Source organism: Melopsittacus undulatus, chromosome 1 (genome assembly GCF_012275295.1).
Source record: "Melopsittacus undulatus isolate bMelUnd1 chromosome 1, bMelUnd1.mat.Z, whole genome shotgun sequence".
In the NCBI taxonomy this organism is placed as follows: domain Eukaryota; kingdom Metazoa; phylum Chordata; class Aves; order Psittaciformes; family Psittaculidae; genus Melopsittacus; species Melopsittacus undulatus.
Genome location: NC_047527.1, coordinates 126,862,750 through 126,881,247, shown reverse-complemented (window position 1 = coordinate 126,881,247; position 18,498 = coordinate 126,862,750). Strand labels below are relative to the sequence as shown.

The 18,498-nt window shown below is 35.2% G+C and overlaps 1 protein-coding gene across 3 annotated transcripts in view; it reads left to right on the top strand.

Moving 5' to 3' along the window:
* Positions 1–18,498, top strand: part of DGKB (diacylglycerol kinase beta) — a 354,661-nt gene that overhangs the window by 188,087 nt on the left and 148,076 nt on the right. The window lies entirely within an intron of this gene.

Here is an 18,498-nt window from a genome sequence, read left to right as displayed (position 1 = left end):
TTCAGGTAACTAAGGAGCACAAAGGTATCTTAATCTACCTTCGGGCAGTTTGTAAGGAGAAAAGTAGTTCAGTATGATGAAAACATAACTGGTTAGAAGCTGTTAGCTGTGTTAGATTACTGAAGAATTTAAATTATATTTGCCTAGGCAAAATCATTGATTGGGATCTTCAGATGTACTTGAGACACACTGTAAAGATGCCAGGCAAAGCTGAAGTAGAGCTGTTTTGCAGTTCCATGATTATGGGGACAGATAAAGTTTGTAAAGCTTCAGGAACTGTTGACTGTAGCCAGCCATAAGTGTGTTCATAGTGCTTTGAATAATTCCTGTGAACCTTCACATTAGAAGAACATTTTGTTCCTTTATTTCATGGGACAGTTGGATAATATGGGAACAAGAAGGAGGAGAATGTCGACACAGTCAACATGCAGGTTTGCAGCACAGGCATTCCCTTACCCAAAGGCTAATTCCTTGCTCTTCGAATCAGTAACATTGTCTGCACAGAATTGCCAAAGCAGCAAGCAACAAGTAGGCTGGGAAGCTGGGGGCTATTTTTGTAGCTGTAATTTTTCCTTTTTTTTTTTTCCTTTTTTTTTCTCCTTTTTTTTTTCCTTTATTTTTTAAGTTGTTAAATGAAGTAATAAAGAAATGAACACAGGAGATCTCTTGAAACTCAAAGTGTCTGCAATTTTCAGCTCCAAGAGCATTTTTGATTTGAAAGATAATTTTGTACAAAGCTGGATTATTGGTGACAATCCTCTATAAACATGAGCTTGTAAGATCAGGATAGACAACTGTTTAGACCTTCATGCCTGGGAATCATGCCATTACTACCCACAGCCGATGCACATACATGGTTGTTTGGCTGTGTACCTCATGCCATCTGTTCAGATGGCATTTTGCCTGCTCACAAATTGGTTAGACCTGTGCCAAGAGCAATTGCTCTAGATGGTTACACTGCAAAACACTGCAAGTGGCTCCTGTTTTGTATGAAGTCTTTCTCTTTTGGACACCACTTTAACACTTTGTTATATCCTGTGGACATATCTGTGTACTGCAGTGACTGGAAATGGGAAGATAACGTGCTCATCCTAACCCTTCATTTGCTACTGAAGCAACCTTTTCTAAATCCAAAGAAGGGAAAACAAAGTACCTGTCATTTGAGTTGAAATTATTTCTCCTTATTTTTCATCTGAAAAAAATACTTATTCCATTTAAGTTGGCAAAAGCTAATCAAAAGCTCGGAAGTTAATAGGAATATTTTATATGAGTGGGGGTTGAGTTGGAGTTGTAAATTAAATTGTGTGCTTGCTAGTGGATAAAATCAGATCAACTGACAGTTGCTACATGTAGTTGGTTGATTGATTTGTTTCTGGAATAAGTTTCTGAGGGATGTGATAGGTTATAGAAATTTTCCTTTCTAGATCAGTTATTCAAATTCAGATGAAATATACAGTAATCAGAAGTCATCACCAAGTGACATTTATACAACCTGTAGAATAATTCTGCTGAGTCTTCTCTACTGAATAGATATCCAGGTCATACAATTGGCACATTTGTTGACAGCCTCAACTGTGAACCATGGAAGTGAACTTACTGCTTTCCAGCAGAAGTAGCTCTTGTAGGTAAAAGCCAAAGGATATTGGCAAGGAAACCTAAGCTCAGTAGATAAATATAGGACTTTATGTAGAATATGTTGTCATCCTGCCAGTTTTCATAGCCACTAAATTAATTTTTAAATAAAAATTAAAATAATACTTTTGTTACTAGCAGGAGCTACCATGTAGAATTTGGAGTACGTACAAGTGTAAAGGAATTATTTGCCTATTTCTCCTTGAGTGTAATTAACTGTAGGAGTATTGTTATTTTCTTTCCATGGACTTCTCCCTGTGCATGAATGTCACTGCTCAGTTTGAGCATGCTTAGTTGAATCTGGATGATATCATTTATGTGGGTGAGTTTCCATATATTGGTTAGTAGGAGTTATGATATTTTGCTGATTATAATCTGGAGGTGTTGCCAAAGCCCTTCGTCTGAGTTTTGCATAACTAATACTGACTAGCTTTTGATTCTTAGAGGAAACCCAAAGGGAAATAGATGGGTAAGCCTTAAAAAGGAAAGTGGAGAGCTCAAAACTCTTTGGAATGCAGGGAGTAGTTTGCTGTAATTTTGGGTGGAATTTTTCTTGTTTTCATAAATCACTGTAAAGATAAGATAAAGTCCTTATATAGGAGGACTATAAGTTCCTTTTAAGTTTGCTGTAAATTTTATATTTTGCAGCTCCTATGTTGTGAGGTGACTCAGAACACTGATGACCAAAATTCTGGCCAACTGAATATCTGTAAAAAATTCTCATTAAATTAAGAGAGGTTCAGTTGCTTGACCACAGTTATTTCTCACTGAAATTTTCACTAGTAGAGCAGTAGATACTTGTTCCCATGATTTAAACCATTTGGTTCCATTACTCATAACAGCTGAAATGTTAAGGACTGTGTCAGTTTTGAAGAATGTGGAGAATTCTTTAGAAGGTCTGTCACTGCACATTCACACTAGTCTGATACAACCTTTTATCCCATTTTAGTATGTCAAGCAAACACCATTGCATGTTCCATGTTCAAATAAGGTTTAATAATTTAGATTTTGCTCAGTAAAGACAGATGACAGAAACTGTTGAGCTAAAAAAGATAGCAATATTGATTTTGTAAAAATTGGCACATTTTGTACGTTTGCATTTATGTGTAGGGAAGACAGTTAATACTGAAATCTATTGTGTTCACACTGAATCTTGTCTAGTACTGTTAGGCTAAACCAGAGTATTTTGTATCAACTTGTATTTCAAGAATAAAAAACTGTCCTTTTGTGGAAATGGTGAAACTTCACCATTTTATGTGTCACAAACATGCTAGCAATTTGATGGGCAAAGGAAAATTCTCAACACGTCTAGTGTGCACTGCATTCTAAGCTGAAAATTGGACATAGCTGAATACTTAGTGACCCTTTAGCTAAGGCATTCTGAAGTAATTTGAATAGTGGTATTCTTCAAAAATCCCTGAAACACTGGGAACTGATTTGTTTTACTTCCGTGCAAATGAATGGAAGTTTTCCTTTCACTTCAGTTGGGAGTAAGATTGGACCTTTCTTGAGTTGACCAGCACAAAGTAACACTTACAGGCAGGAAAAGAAGAGACTTTTCTCAGCTCCAGCAAGTTCATTTTTAAAAGACACTTTGCTGTAACCATGTAAACCTACATAACCCCACAGTTTGTTAACAGTGAACTTTAATGAGTCCTCGTAAGAAGCCAGTCAATGGATATCCATTTAGCTAGTGATGATCTGAACTCCAGCTGATTGTCCTAGCAGCTGTGTGACTTCATTACCATTAGAAAGGCATATAGCCAAGCCAGCTGGAATCCAAAGAGGCTTTTTGGTTCACATACCATGTCAGTGTTTTGGTTTACGTATCAGAATTACAAAGGACTCCTATTAAAAACCTATGAAAAAGATTCTTTATGAAGATAAAGGCTGAGCTTAAAATCAATATTTTAGCAAATGGAGGCCACTTTGTCATATGGATATTTGGGGTTTTGTGCCAGGATATAGCTGTTTTTATCTCTTGAATGAAAACGAGACAGAACATCTGCACTTTTGGTTACAAACACAGTCCTATCCTGTGATTCCTCATTTAATTAGTTAAGAAAACAATACATTGTTGTGTTTCATATTAATGTTTTGGGAACACATTATTAGTTTCACTTACTGTTTGCAGGGAAAAGAACTGCTCTTCTTTGACAGTACAAGTTTGTGAAAAACAACCCATAACTGTTGTAATGACTAGAGGCAATAGTAGAAATATCTCTGAGGAATGTTTCTACCAATGTCCATGGGTATTTTTGACAGGTAAAATGGTGGGGAGTGAAAATGATGAATACAGAGACCTTAGCAGTGGTTTGTACGTATAGCACAAGGCAATATTCTGCTTAAAACAAAACCCCAAAAAACAAGGGAAGCAAATTTCAATTTACAAGAAGGGCATGAGGGAAGATCCAGGAAACCACAGACCTGATTTTAGCATTGGTGTGGACTCACCTTAAGTACTGTGTGCAGTTCTGGGCCTCCCAGTTTAAGATGGAAGTTAAGGTATTTGGTTTGGAGAAGGGCAAGAAAGGTGGTGAAAGGGCTAAAAGTCATGTATTGTGAGGAGCAGCTAAGGATACTGGGTTTGTTTAGTTTGGAGAAAAGAGACTGAGTTGTGACCTCATTGCTCTCTACAGCTCTCTAAGAAGGGGAAGTGGAGAGGGGGGGGTGCTGATCTCCCTGCTGTCCAGTTGCAGAATGCATGAGAATGGTTCAAGATTTGTCAGGCAGGGTAAGCTGGACATTAGGAAGCATTTCTTTAATGACAGGCTGGTCAAATTCTGGAACAGGCTTCCTAGAGAGGTGGTTGATGCCTCATGATTGCCAGCACTTAAGAGGCATTTGAACAATGTTCTTAATAATATGCTTTAATGTTTGGTCAACCCTGAAGTGGTCAGACAGTTGGACTAGATTATCATTGTAGGTTCCTTCCAACTGAACCGTTCTGTTCAAATGGTCCCAGGAACTGTATTCCTGAGCTTGTGTCTAAGCTTTTATTGAATCTATTGTATTGAAGCAAATGAAGAGAATATAATTATGATTGAAACGTAGGGAGAATATCCCTATGGAACCACAATGAATAAAGAGTCATCTTGTTAGTCAAGAAATATCCTTGCTAGTTTATAGTTAATTTCTTTTTTCATGTACTATAAAATAGTGCACATAAAATTGAACAGAAAACAGGAAGGACTCTGAAATTAATTACTTCATCATTAATCCACTATGTCAATCTGCTCTGTTCTTGCATGCACCTGCACCATATATGTGTGCAGTTGTATCTGCTGTCTTGCTCTCATCTTTTCTCAATAAATCTTCTGTCCATTCTGAGAGCATGACTTTCCCTGTAAAAATAAACAATTTAGCCTCTTGATTATATGCTCTTTTGAGATTATGAAAATGTGTGTTTCACCCATAAATACCTGAGCATATTCCTGGGTGTTCTGTTTCTTGGGTGATTGCTTCAGATTCTGGCTTACTGTAAAGGTAGCAGCAGCAGCACTATTATCTGATTAGGAAAATAAGGAAAAAAATTTGAGATTACTGTTATACCTGAGGTGTGCCTCTTTCTTGAATTAATGTGTACAGTTTGGGTCTTCTCATTTCAAAAATGTTGTTAGCAAAATGGAAGAAGATTTAATGAAAAGCAAGAAGAATGATCAAATATATGGAATAGCTTCCATAAGGAGAACAGTTATGTAAGCTATAATTAGTTGGTATAGAAAACCCAGCAAAGATGTTAAGGTCTGTATAATCCTGACTGAGAAGGAAAGGGTGGATGGTGAATTTGTATCTGCTGTTTCTTCCAGTATAAAAAGTGAAAGGCCAGAAAAATCTGACATCACATTGTTGCACAAAACTGAATAAGTATATAGTTGTCAGAAGTTTGTAAGGTAGATACACTTAAATGTATCTACTATTTCATCCATGCCAAGAGTAATTAAAAAAATATTTTAATGTAAATAATCTAAAGAAATATTATTACTTCTGTATTAGAAATTTTTGTTACTTTATTATGTCTCCCAGGATGATTGATATTGCACATTGCAAAAATCTGGTTTATGTTGGAGTTGATAGTAAAGTCTAGTTCTTAAGGGTGAAATTAGAAAAACACTGTTTCAAAAGGAGAAAAAAAAAGCCAAGGCATTAGGTTAAATATTAATTTGAATGTCGACAATAATGGGTACATACGCTATTTAAGGAAGTCATTATTCCACTGTGTAGTCAACAAGAGTATTGATTAGAATTAATTCACTACCAAAAGTCTCCAATCATTTTTAACATAAGTTTTTCCTCTTTAACAGTACCCTGAAGCTTGTCTTTTTCGTGGTCAATTTAGCAACAAATTTGCAATTAATCATTTGTTGATTGCAATGAATGGTCTGTCGATAATATGCAGCTTACACTGCTAAAAGGGTTATACAGAGCTTTATTGTTTTCCTTTTGTCTTGGGAACACTTTGTCTAGCTGTGTTTCCTAGAATGGATTTTGAATAGATGTTTTGAAGTAACTCATGCCAGTTTTAAAGAGACACCATGGACTGCTCTGAGAGTATTAATCAAGATATGCCCTAACTTTCTTTTAGCATTACAATATTTGGACATCTGTTCTGACTCCTTATATGTGAAGTAGGACACATTGGCATAAATCAAGGGTTTCATTATTTTAAATGTCATAACATTTGTTTGAATTACATTGTGTAGGTTTTAAATGCTGAAATTGTAATCTTTTTTTATAGATTCCATTGTCCTTTCAAAAGACTATAAGAATGGAAGCCTTTTAAAAATTCCATCCATAATTCAGAAAGCATAATTTACAATTTGTTCAGTAACACTGCAATTGCTGTAGATGATATTTTAGTAATTTTGAACAGTGTAAGTATTTTTCTTGAAAGAAAAGTAAGGGCAAAAAATGCTTCTTATTCCAGAAACAGCAGGGTTTGTCACAGATTAATGTATAAATGAAGGCAATTATGAAATGCCCCTTTGGGGAATGTTGACATGGAATCATTTATTTGGAAAGTTCATGGCAGCTTGAACTGCAACTTTAGTTTTGTCAGGAAGAAATGTCTGTTACGTTGCAAATTCTGTTCCATACTTAAAAGGAGCATCTCAATGATATATTTCATGCATCTGGATAGGAAATTACTTTGGATACAATGTACATAACTGAAACTAAAAGAAGAATTAAGTTCTGGTTTCAGACTTTTCCAAAAGTTTGGAATAGTTTCATTTACACTGATCTTCAAATTGCATAAGTTTTTGTAGGTTTTCAGTGCTCATTAGCTAAACTAAGACACTAGTGAAAGTAGGATTTAACTGATTTACATTGCCTTTATTAATACTGGTATTATACAAAATAATTATAACCATTAAAACATGCTTACTTCTAGATAACTTCTGATGTCATATGGATATGGTATTTATGCTTGAGTAAAAGTTAATGTTAACTACATTTGTCTTAGCTATAATTAGGATTACTTATTACAAACATTGGCAAGACAAGTGTCTGCTTACTCTGCAGCAAATTTGGGAATACTAGCTTGTCATTTAATATTGATTACATTATTTAAGTAGCTGAGCAAAGCAGCACTTTACAAACAGGTGCTCTTTGATTTGCAAATTTATGAAAATCTAGCAGCAGCTTTCAGCCTACTGCATTGTTGGGTTTTAAGGTAAAAAATTGAAGGGTGATTTGACTATGCTTTCATTTACACCAAAGATTTAGTTAGAACTTCTGTCTCCTGAAGCAAATTGAGTTATTGTTATCAGAAGCCAGTGTGGTTCTCTATCTGTAACATGTGTTCACAACATAATTGGCTGGCCTGAAGTTCAAAGAAACTATCCTGTTCAAATAGTTTGCAAGGAAATGTTATGGACCTGACTTTGGTTATGTGCTTAGTTGTCTCCTGAGTTGTTCTGCAGAACTGAAATCACTATGTCAACAGATTTTCAAAATGACAAAGTATAGTTTACCATTTCTGCATACTTTTAATACCTCTCTTGCATACAGGTGGTTCCGTATTCCATGGCTTAAAACTGCTTTCAAAATGAAAGCATTATTTTAAGCGATACTGGCTTCAGAGAAGAAAGAAAGAAAGAATTTATTTTCTCACTCTGCTTGTTCCTGCCTTTGCACTACAGTTTGCTGCACCCTTAGTCTGATCATTTGGGGATTAACTCTGTGAATGAGAAAATTAATTTGGGGACTTGTACCCCAGTATTTAGTGTAAACAACTTAGCCTTCTGGAAAACCTCATCCGGGTTGGAAATCCTGACTAAATGGGACTTATGCAAGGAGCTTTTATGCAGATATAGAATCCTCCCAAACAATCTGAGGCTGAGAATAGGGTACTGGTATAATATATTCAAAGCTACCATTAAAGCTGTAAGTTGCTAAACAACCATGACGCATTGAGCCTGACCAGATGGTTAGGCAAAAAGCATTATGCAAGTGAACACTTGGGAGGGGGAATTATTTTACTAGAAAACTTACGGAATTTCTCAGTTCCACATATCATACACCTCTCTAGACTTCTTCACTAGGCAAGTGGAAAGTGTCTCTGCTCCTGGCAGGAGGGTTGGAACTAGATGATCTTTAAGGTCCTTTCCAACCCCAACCGTTTTATGATTCTACGAAAACATTTCTTTAGCCTTCTCTGAAGGATCAGTGCAGCACTTCTAAAAAATTTGGACTTTTTTTTTTTTTTTTGGTGGGGGGAGGAGGCTTGAAAATTTTGCATGTGTGAAGTCACAACAATGAAGTGCGATTTCCAGGGTTTCTGACTGCATCAAGAATGGTATTTTGTGTTCTGCTGTGAGATTGCTGAATAGTAAAATAGTATTGCGTAAACCAATAGTGAAATATAGAATTGGTAGTTTCTGAAGTTGCTGCATGTTTTTTGTCAGTTTCATCTGAAGCAGAGCTTAAATGCATGTTAAGTTTTGTTAAAAAATGTTTACAGTTCTTAATTATTAGTGGCTTCAGTATACTAAAAAACATTTTTTTGTTGTCCTTAAGTATCAACATTCTGATAATAACATGTGACTTACTCCCTTTATGCCATGTAATCGAGCCTCTCTGGAATAAATAAATATATTTAACATCAAAGTCCTTGAGTGTCCAGAGACTACAGAAACAGGTACTGCATAACCTCTGTGTGCTGTAAGCTGGGTAGATCATAGAATCTTAGAATAGTTAGGGTTGGAAAGGACTTTAAGATCATCTAGTTCCAACCCCCCTGCCATGAGCAGGGACACCTTGCACTAAACCATGTCATCATCTCTGTAAAATGTTTTCCATACCTAAATTATTTCTTCAAAGCAGCTGTAAAGAAAGCTTGATCTGTTTCAGGTGGAAAGTATATGTGAATCAATTCTGAAAAAATTGACTATAACTAACATAAACACACGTTCAGTATTGGTCCTGTTTTAACACTTTTCCATGTATCCACATACTAAGTTCAGAAACAGCTTTTAATTATATAAGCCATAGGATGTTTTATACTTTTTTAGAATACAGGACTGTATTATTCATGCACAGTATCTTTTTCAGCCCCTAAATGCTCAGTAAGATAACATCTAGTTCCATTTTTTAGACTAATATATATTTCAGATAAGTTTTACTACAGTGCCTAGGCTTTATTTAGCTTGAGAGCAATTGATATCAAACACAGTTTATATGAACTAATTATATTAAGGTTTTGGGATAGCAGGTATATTTCAGAAAACACTGACCTCCTGTTTTTCATGAACATTGCATATAATGTGTGATTTTGCACTCCAGGGAGGAGTCTGACCACTTAGACTGTGAATGAAGACTAGTATACATTCACCTTTAAAGTTACAAATTAGTAACAGCAGCAGTAAAGCCAGTGTGTGATCAAGATGATCTGCTAGGGTCTAGTCTGTTCAGTCTAACACCTTTATGAGCAGTTTCATTTCATTGTGGTTTTGCAGCACCCATTTAGAGTCCCAGATAAACAACTCCAGCTTGGCATGAGTAAGTCATGTGAATCTAGTCTATAATTCTTGGAGGCTTCTCAGTTGTCCAGTTATTTTCAAACTACCTGTTAAATAGGTTTGTCTCAGTTTGACACAAAACTGTTCTGCCATTTCCCCTATAACTTTACTGTGCTGTAAGGCAACCTATCTCTTTTGCATAAGTTGGGAGCACTAGGGAGAACCAGGCCATGTGTAGGTACTTCCATTACAGTCTTTTACTGTTTCGTCAGAACTTGGAAGCCCTCAAAAGTTGTACAACTATTTAATATGCTAAATGCCTGAAAAGAGTAGGATACCTCTCACTCTTCGCCCATGAAGGTAGCATTACACAAAGCCTGCAAGTATGCTCTTCAGTTGCTGTTGTTGCTTTCCCACAGCTATGTCAGACTGGACAGACTCTTAAGGTGTAAACTAGATTCCAAGTGACTACTGGTACAAGGATGTGGCCCAGATTGGAAGAGGAGAAGGAAGAAGGAAGCTTGATGGAATTTTCTTTTGAAGCATGTGTGGGAATTAGGATGCTTGTACAATTTGCCAGGTCTGCAAATCAAGACATATCACCAAATGATGGCAAGAACCGAAGGCCAAAGAACAAAAAAATGCAACCATCATCCACTCAAACTGAGGGCAGAATTTCCCTCAGTACGTGGTGCTTCTGTGGATTTTATATGTAGTCATTTAGAAGTTACATCAGGCATTTGACAGTGAGGCCTTGCTTTTCTTTCCATATTGGAGTATTCTGCAGCTGCTTACTTAATAGAAAGTTTATGATGTAGGTAAGATTAAGACTTCTTTAAGTCTTCAGACTGTCATTAAAGACTGGCAACATAAAGTTGTGGATAGACATAACTCAAAACAAAACCCCTAAAACCACACCACCAAAACCAAAGACTATGCTTGAGTTAACTGTGCACTTGAGCCTAAGCAGTCCTAGGTTCCATGACAGAAAATAGAACTTGTTCTGCTGTTCCAAATATTTTGTGGTATGTGTTTAAATAACAGGCTACAGAAGTAAAATATATGAGGAGAAAAATTAAGCATCAAAACCAAGGGGGGAAAATAACATAGTAATCATATAAGCCATATTGATTGAATAGCATTTGGGTGGCAGGGATAGAGAGGAAGGAAATACTAAATAAAAACAAAGGCCTGAATGTCTAGCATTAAGACCCTGGTAGATTTGGAGATGGTGGAAAGAGTAAGTTTGAGGAAAGTGGAGTTTTAGGCATATTAATACTAATTACAATGAACTCTTAATACTAAATACAATGAACAAATCCCTTAGTCATCCACATAGTCTCTGAACTCATCACTTCTCACTGGAGGTGCTCACTCGGAATATGCAGACTAGTAGTATCAGCAGGGGTTCTCCTCCTGCAGGGCAGACAAGTTGTGGTGAACTTGTCGCTCAGGGAAAAAACAGGAGCTGGAATGGAGGAGAAGGGCACTGACACTAATCCTGGAAAATTATGTCAGAGAGGGTAGTTCTGGAAGAAGATTCTGAGAGAAGACCCTGAAAGGGAGGGAGTTGGTGTTAATGTTAAAGAGCTACCTGTCAAACAATGTGAAACGCAGATGTTAACTATCCTTTTTTTTAGGACACAAACAAGCAGAAGTTTGCCTCATTTGCCACAAGTCAAATGGAGAAGATGGTGAAGGTGAGGAATGTCAGTGATAATGCGATTAGGAAGGGTGAGCAGGGCAATCCTAAAATCTTTCCAAGGAAGAAGCTTGACACAAATGAAAAGCACTTCAAAATTAAAATCTGAGTTATGGGATAAAGAAAACCTGTGTCTTGATAGCTCTGTGTCTGCATAGCAGGGGATAACACAGGTAAAGACAAAAACAAGAAAAAAAAGTAGAAGGATTCAGGAAATATTTTGATTTACCAGAACAAATCTAGATATTGAGCAAAAGTCAGAAAAGTTGCTTTTAGGCCTATAAGAAAGAAGAAAGAGGTTATATAATAGATGCAAGGGAGAGGATGTTAAAAAGTGTATTGTGTATCAGTGGAGAGAGAGAGAGAACATATTTAGTTGAATAATCTAACATCTAGTCCTAATTTATGAGTATGCTGTTTTTTTTAATAAATTAATATTTGTTTGTCCAATAGGGAAGATAGTAAATAATAGTCTAATGCAAAAATTTAAATTTCAAATTGAAAACATAATGAATGAAAACAGTGACCTTTTTCATTTAAGAGAAAAATATTCTTTCAGAGTGTAAATCAATGAGAGATGTTTCAGTGGTTTGCATACTTCTTATAAAAATAAATATCTGCTATGGAAACAAATGAATAACATAAATATGTATTAAAATTATAACACTGTGTTGCCAAGGCTTTGACTAACAAGTTATGGGGAGTTGCTAAGGAGAAGTCAGGTGAATATTTATTATTTGATCTCTATCAAGCAAATGAGCATATAAAATGGGTGGTGATACAAAATTTGGCATGAGCCCCAGTGAAGATTTCAAAGGACAGCTCAAACTGTTGCATTTCGGGCATAGCTTCATAAAGTTAACAAGTTAGGTGTGCTCAGCCTGTTGTATGATTAGTTACAAAAGATTTCCAAATGATGATTCAGAACAGAAACTTGTCTGCATGCCTTTTGGAAAAACCATTCTAAAGAGCTTTGTTCTTACTTTTGAGCACATCGGGAGATCATACTGCCAGTTTTGGCATGTGAATTAAGGGCCTAAATTTAGCCCCTGAGAGTACTACTATAATGCCAACTTAATCAATGCTCAAAATGAAAATACACAGAGGGATTTTTTTTTTGTTTAGGTGTTTTGGGTTTTTTATTAGGACAGTATTTGAAAAACATACATCAGTTGAGTTTAATTTTTCAGCACAAGCAATTCTTTATCCCAAGTATGCCTATATGTTAAGATTTTAGTGTACCGGCAGTAATTAGTATTTCACCAAAAATATGCTTAGTCATTGATTTTGTGTTGAGAATTTCTCACTTTTCTCTCCTCAGAATTGCAAAAATGCTGGGCATGAAAATCAAGGTATTCATTCCAAGCTAGCCAGGTTCTTAATGTAAACTTTTACTGTGTGCTTCCTAAGATCAACTAAAGCAAGAGCCCATTGCATTGCATTGCAATGCTTGTATTGACTTTCAGTCTGAGCTGTGTCCTTGAGTGTGTTCTGCTCAAAATCATTGTACAAAATAATTTGGGACAATTTCAACATAGTTCTCCATCAGCAGTTATCAGAAATGCTACTAAAGGTTTACCACAGAGGTCTTTTTAATATACAAGATATTTAATACACTGTCTATATGGCTATGTTGGCTAATTGCCACGTGATCACTTTTCGTCTCTTTTTAGTGACCACATAAACACTCAGCATAGATGTAGAAGAACCCTTCTCTAGTTACGGTAAATTTAGGGTGACCAAATATAAAGAAGGGAAGATGTGCTCACTAACACTGTGTATCCTCAGCACAGCTCATCTTTCAGGGTACATGTCCTCTGCATTGTATTGAGTCATGGGGCATAGTTTGTTTTAGTCATCTGGTCTGATAATAACTTCATAAAGTTAACAAGTTAGGTGTGCTCAGCCTGTTGTATGATTAGTTACTTAGTCTTATCTTGCAGTCTCCTTTGTTGGTCCTTGCATTTGATTAGTGATTTAAAAATAGAAATACATAGGAATTTAGTGTCAGTTTAAACACCAAAGTAACTCCTCAAAGAAAGTCCATGGCATACTGGTACAAAGACTTGTGTTACAGAGCTGGTTCCTAGAGTGGCCCCTACAGCTGGGATGGGACATGTGGTCATTCTATATGAATATATCTTTTCCTGCAAAATGGATTCTCCTTTGTGTCTGTGTGAAACATTTCTAGTACCAAATTACGTATACATAGTGTGAGAAACTCAGGAGAGATCTGACTTCAAGTAAAAAGTGTGAAGAAGTATGTCTAAAGGCTTGGTCTAAATATTTTGTTACAATTTCCAGATATACTATCCTCTGATCTTTTGCCTATCATTTATAAATACTGTAGTTATTGAATGTTTTAGAGATATTACCTATTTAAATGAGTATTTAAAATATGAACTGTCACTTGACTTAGTAAAATACATGTGCAGCTGAAATGTATTTAAACATGACCGTCAGAGGGCTGGCTGTCAAGAATATCACTGACAAAATGAATAATATTATCCTGACAGTTTCTGTGTTTTTCTTGGAAAACCAGGAACACAAGTTTCTCAGATTATTTTTTTTCTCAGATTTTTCTTATGTGAATTATTATTATCTTTCAGTAAAGCTGCATCAAAAAGAGCTTGAAATCTCTTCTTGCTCTGACCTTCTCAAGCTATCACCTTTCTCAGCTATACCAGCTTAAAATATCAGTAGAAACTAAGATAACTATAGTAACTAGTGTTACACCAAAACCTAATATATTAATGATTTTTTTGTTTATTTTTTTTTTGGAAGTTCTCAAAGGTTAATGCTTATAATTTAATCCAAAATACTTGGGAGTCAAATATGAAATGACAGCTTGATCCAAATAAGGCAGGACCTGAAGTTCCTTGATTACATTTTTTTCTAGGCTTGGGCATTGAATGGTTCAGTACTAGTCATATTATTTGCATATTTGAGACTCTTGATTGTTATAGCATGGGAAATATTAAAACATGTATATACGGCTTTTGCTTTTTGTGTGTGAAAAAAAATTGGAATGCATAATCATAAGGATGTTTGTTTATCGAGGGATACTATTTTGAGTCTTAAGCCAGTACAGCAAACTTTCCTTGATCTAGTTTCAATTATATTTTTGTACATCTGTACTATCTCACATTAATAACTGATGTGAGCTAACTGGTAGTTCAGGTTAGATTTGCATTCTGATCCAAAGATTATGGGTTGCTGAATTATCCTTTAAGCTTCCTAGCCTTGTGGATCCATTAAGCCTTAATTAAAGAAGCATCTTAGAAAAAAATAATCAGACCATTTATACCCAAAGAAGATGCACATTGGTCATTTGTTTGTTCACCAGCATAAAAATTATTATTTAATGGAAATTTTAATCACATCAAGCTTATAGTTAGACATATATTAAATGCATTAATCTTTCTATAAGGTTATTCACAATGTATAAGGTTACTCCTCTGAAAAGACTGCTTCAGATTGCTTTCCGGTAATGCTAATACCCATTAAAAAGATGAATATATATGTGTGTAAGTCAATCATAAGGTATTAAAAAGGTGTAGCAACTTAAGCTTCTTTTCTTCTTGGCAGGTCACTTTGAGAAATGTTCTAGTTCAATTAAAATATTTTTTCCATTTCCTAGGAGTAGATTCAGATATGCTCTGTTCTCTATCTTGTCTTCACTGTCAGGATTTAAAACAAACCTGAGTGAGATGTAAGAAGGATAGTCTAACTGCTTCAGACTCTGAACAGGTTCAAAGTAAGGGTTTATATACGTGTATATGTCTACATGTTCATCATGCATATTTCCAGGTTGAGTATTTGGAGATACAAAGGTACATTTTGTAAAAGTCTGTTCACAATTCTGTAGAATTTAAACAGGGGTAAACTGCATTTTGTGTTCTTTAGACACCCATTACTTCATCTATACTTTCAAAATGCTACAGTAGTGAGTGGAAACCATCTAAGCTAGAGGGGCATACAAAAGGGAACAAGGTGTGGTTTTTTTTTTTTCTCAGATTGTTGATACTATAAAATCAAAGTTCAAAGAAATTGTCATTGTCCGGGGTATTGTCATACATCACATATGACATGTAAATGACTAAAAATATTGTATATCCTTAAAAAGAAATTACGTATTTCAGAGTAGTAGCATACAACTCAAATATTCATATAACATTCTCAGAAATACAGAATTGTCTAATTAGTTACATAGTTCTGTTTTAAATGCTCTTTATCCAGCATTTCTTTGCACACCACCATTGCATTTGTTGCAAAAGTGTTCCTGAAAAAATAAAATCTCCTTTTCTGGATGCCTTGGTGAAAAGTATTACAGTGTTTTAGGTATAAAATGAGCTTTGTGAGTAAACCAATGGTGTAGTGAAAGGTACTAGTTTCATATTACAGTGATCCTGAAAGACTTCCCTCCTCCATTCACCTTGTAACAGGCCAGACAGCATTGTGTCTCCTCAGATTGTTATTAATCATAAAGGTCTTGCAAATTTTAGGCATGTTTATGGTGCATTACTTTTAAAAATGGAAAATACTTAGATTCAGGTATTGCACTGCTGGAAAATTGTATTTTAGGCTAGGATACATATCAGTTTATTAATAAAAATTAATAAATAATGCCCACAGGTGGTATTAATTATAAACCGGTATCTGATTGTCAGATGATCTTTCTAAAGAAACCTGTTCACTTGTTATCTTGCTAGGTAATACCATGAAACATGTGAGGTGACTCTTGGGTTTTCTCTCCTACATAATTTTTATTATAGAAGACAAAAATAATTTCTCATACTTTACTGGCTACTCACAATATCAGGTACCAGGAATGGTCAGCATTACGCAAACAGTTTTTGACTCACCGTGGGGATATTGCTCCATTTCTTAGAATAGTTAATTAGGTGATTGTAATAGAGTTTGTGACCAAAAAAATAAATTAATTCCTCATTGATTCAAGAACAGTTGTATGCTGTAGGCAGGTCAGACTCGATCCCTCTCTTTGAAACAAATAAATGAAGTCTGCTAAAATGAATCCTATTTCAAATGTAGCTGAAACAGCTCACGGTGAAGAACGCTCTGTTCTTATCCAGAAATACAAAACTTTTAATGGTTGTTCTTCAGGATTCATGGATTGCATCTTGTGATTCCTGCATCTCTTACACAGAACTTGCATTCCTTACAACTCAAGTTCCTGTTACTTTGAAGTCTTCCAGTTGTTATTTCTTTATACTATTCTGTATGCTGCTATCTTCACAGTTAGAAGATTACAGACATTTGAAAACCGGAAAAGCCAGTGTAGTTTTTATTTTTTGTCTCTTTTTTTCCCCTAAAGCAAAAGATTTTTTTGCTAACATGCAGTGAACTTTTCCTATAGCATGGAGTTATGGTTGGGAAGAGGTCCTCTTGCTAGGGAATCTAAGGGATGTCTATTTTGGATTTCATTAAGGGTTCAAGAGGGCAGTTGTGCAGCATAAACTGAGGAAAGCCTTGGCAGCTCCCATGCTTTCAATCTTGTGTGTGTAGTTACTACACTGGTTTACAGTTTCCATTAGTAAAAATAGCCTTTCAACATTTTTTTATGAAATAGCTCTGACGTGTGCCTGTCTTGTGTCACGCGTGTCAAAATTAGCTTTGTGTATTACTTTTTTAGAGGTTTGGAGTCGGAAAATATTCAGGCAGGGGAAAATTTTGATCAAATCAATTTTGAAAGGAAACAACTGCCTGTTTGCCATCTGCAGTGGGCATTGATCCCTAGCTTGTTTGTGCCTTGCATTTGTTATGCATGAGTAAGCACATTAGCCTTTTCATTTCATTCATTAGACAGTTAGTCCTTGATTAGTGTTTCCTAGTGTCTGTCAAATATGTTACTACTCCTTTATTCATTTCATCTCGGGTCTGTCTTTTCTTCAGTATATAGAAAATGAGCAGTTAACTACAACAGTAGTCCTTTAATTTCTTTTTCATATAGAACTGGCTAACAAATATACTTTTCTCATGTTGGCACATCTAATGTGGGATAAAGTATGAATGATGGGTCTTTCCAAAGTTAACAGAGTTATTATTTTAGTTCAGCTGGCAGGCTTTGTTTAGAAGTGTGATGTCTCAGGGTTTACTGTCAGCTTTATTTCATCCGTCTCCAAGAACTGGGGGATCACCTGGATACTTGTGGATATTTGCTTTATACAATTGCACATAAAAATAAATCTAAAGTAATGATGAGTGCAGTTTGAGAATGTAGCACTGAAAGTTTCAGAAGACGGTTTGAGTGACAGGACAGAGCAATAAGGTATTTTGTGACTAACCCCATTCCATTCTACTAGGGATTTTTGCTGTCATTTCCTTGTAGAACAGTAAAATGTTAAATGACGATTCCATTCTTAATAAAAAAATACTATGATGCGCATAAAGCAAAAAAATATGTGCATCTTTAGGAAACTATATAACAACATGAATAAAAGTGAATATCTCAAGGGAGAAATACATTTAATTATGTCACTAATGGATTTTGTTTGATCAGTGATCACAAGTTTATTTGATCAATGATCACAAACCTCAAAATTCTATACTATGCTATATCCTTTTGTAGTGGACTGTATAAAAAATATTTGGATTTGTGGGTTTTGGGTTGTTTTTTGTTTTTTCTTGCTTCTAATCTTAAGCTTATTTAAATGTTATCAATCAGTCTGGACAATTTTATCTTTAACAAGGTATTAAAGTTCATACATTTATTTTTTTTTCAAAATACCAGTGAGTTTTTAAGTCAAACCTTAAGGCTGAACCCTTCTGTTCTCCAGAGTGCGCCATACATAAGATTCTAGTAAATAAAAGCTGGATATAAAGTTTTGCAGCCATGTTTGATATTAGTGGGTACCTATATATCTGCACTGAGTACTTGCTTGCTTACTGAGATTTATATAACATTGATTTAAATAAAGATGATGCTAAACAAAATACTTTAGTCATGTTTAGCAGTAGCAGCAATATAAAATTTGAGTATTTAAAGTGTTTAATTTGTTGCTAGATACAGATTTCATACTGAAATACTCAAATTCTTGGTTTTTATACCTTCATAAACTTTTCAGTTAATAAATAATGTATTTTTTCAAATATGCGATAGTTGGTTATAGCAATAGTTTTATTTTTAGTTTCTTAGACCCTCTTTACCTGAAAAGTGGAATTCATCTAAACTTCGTAGTAACT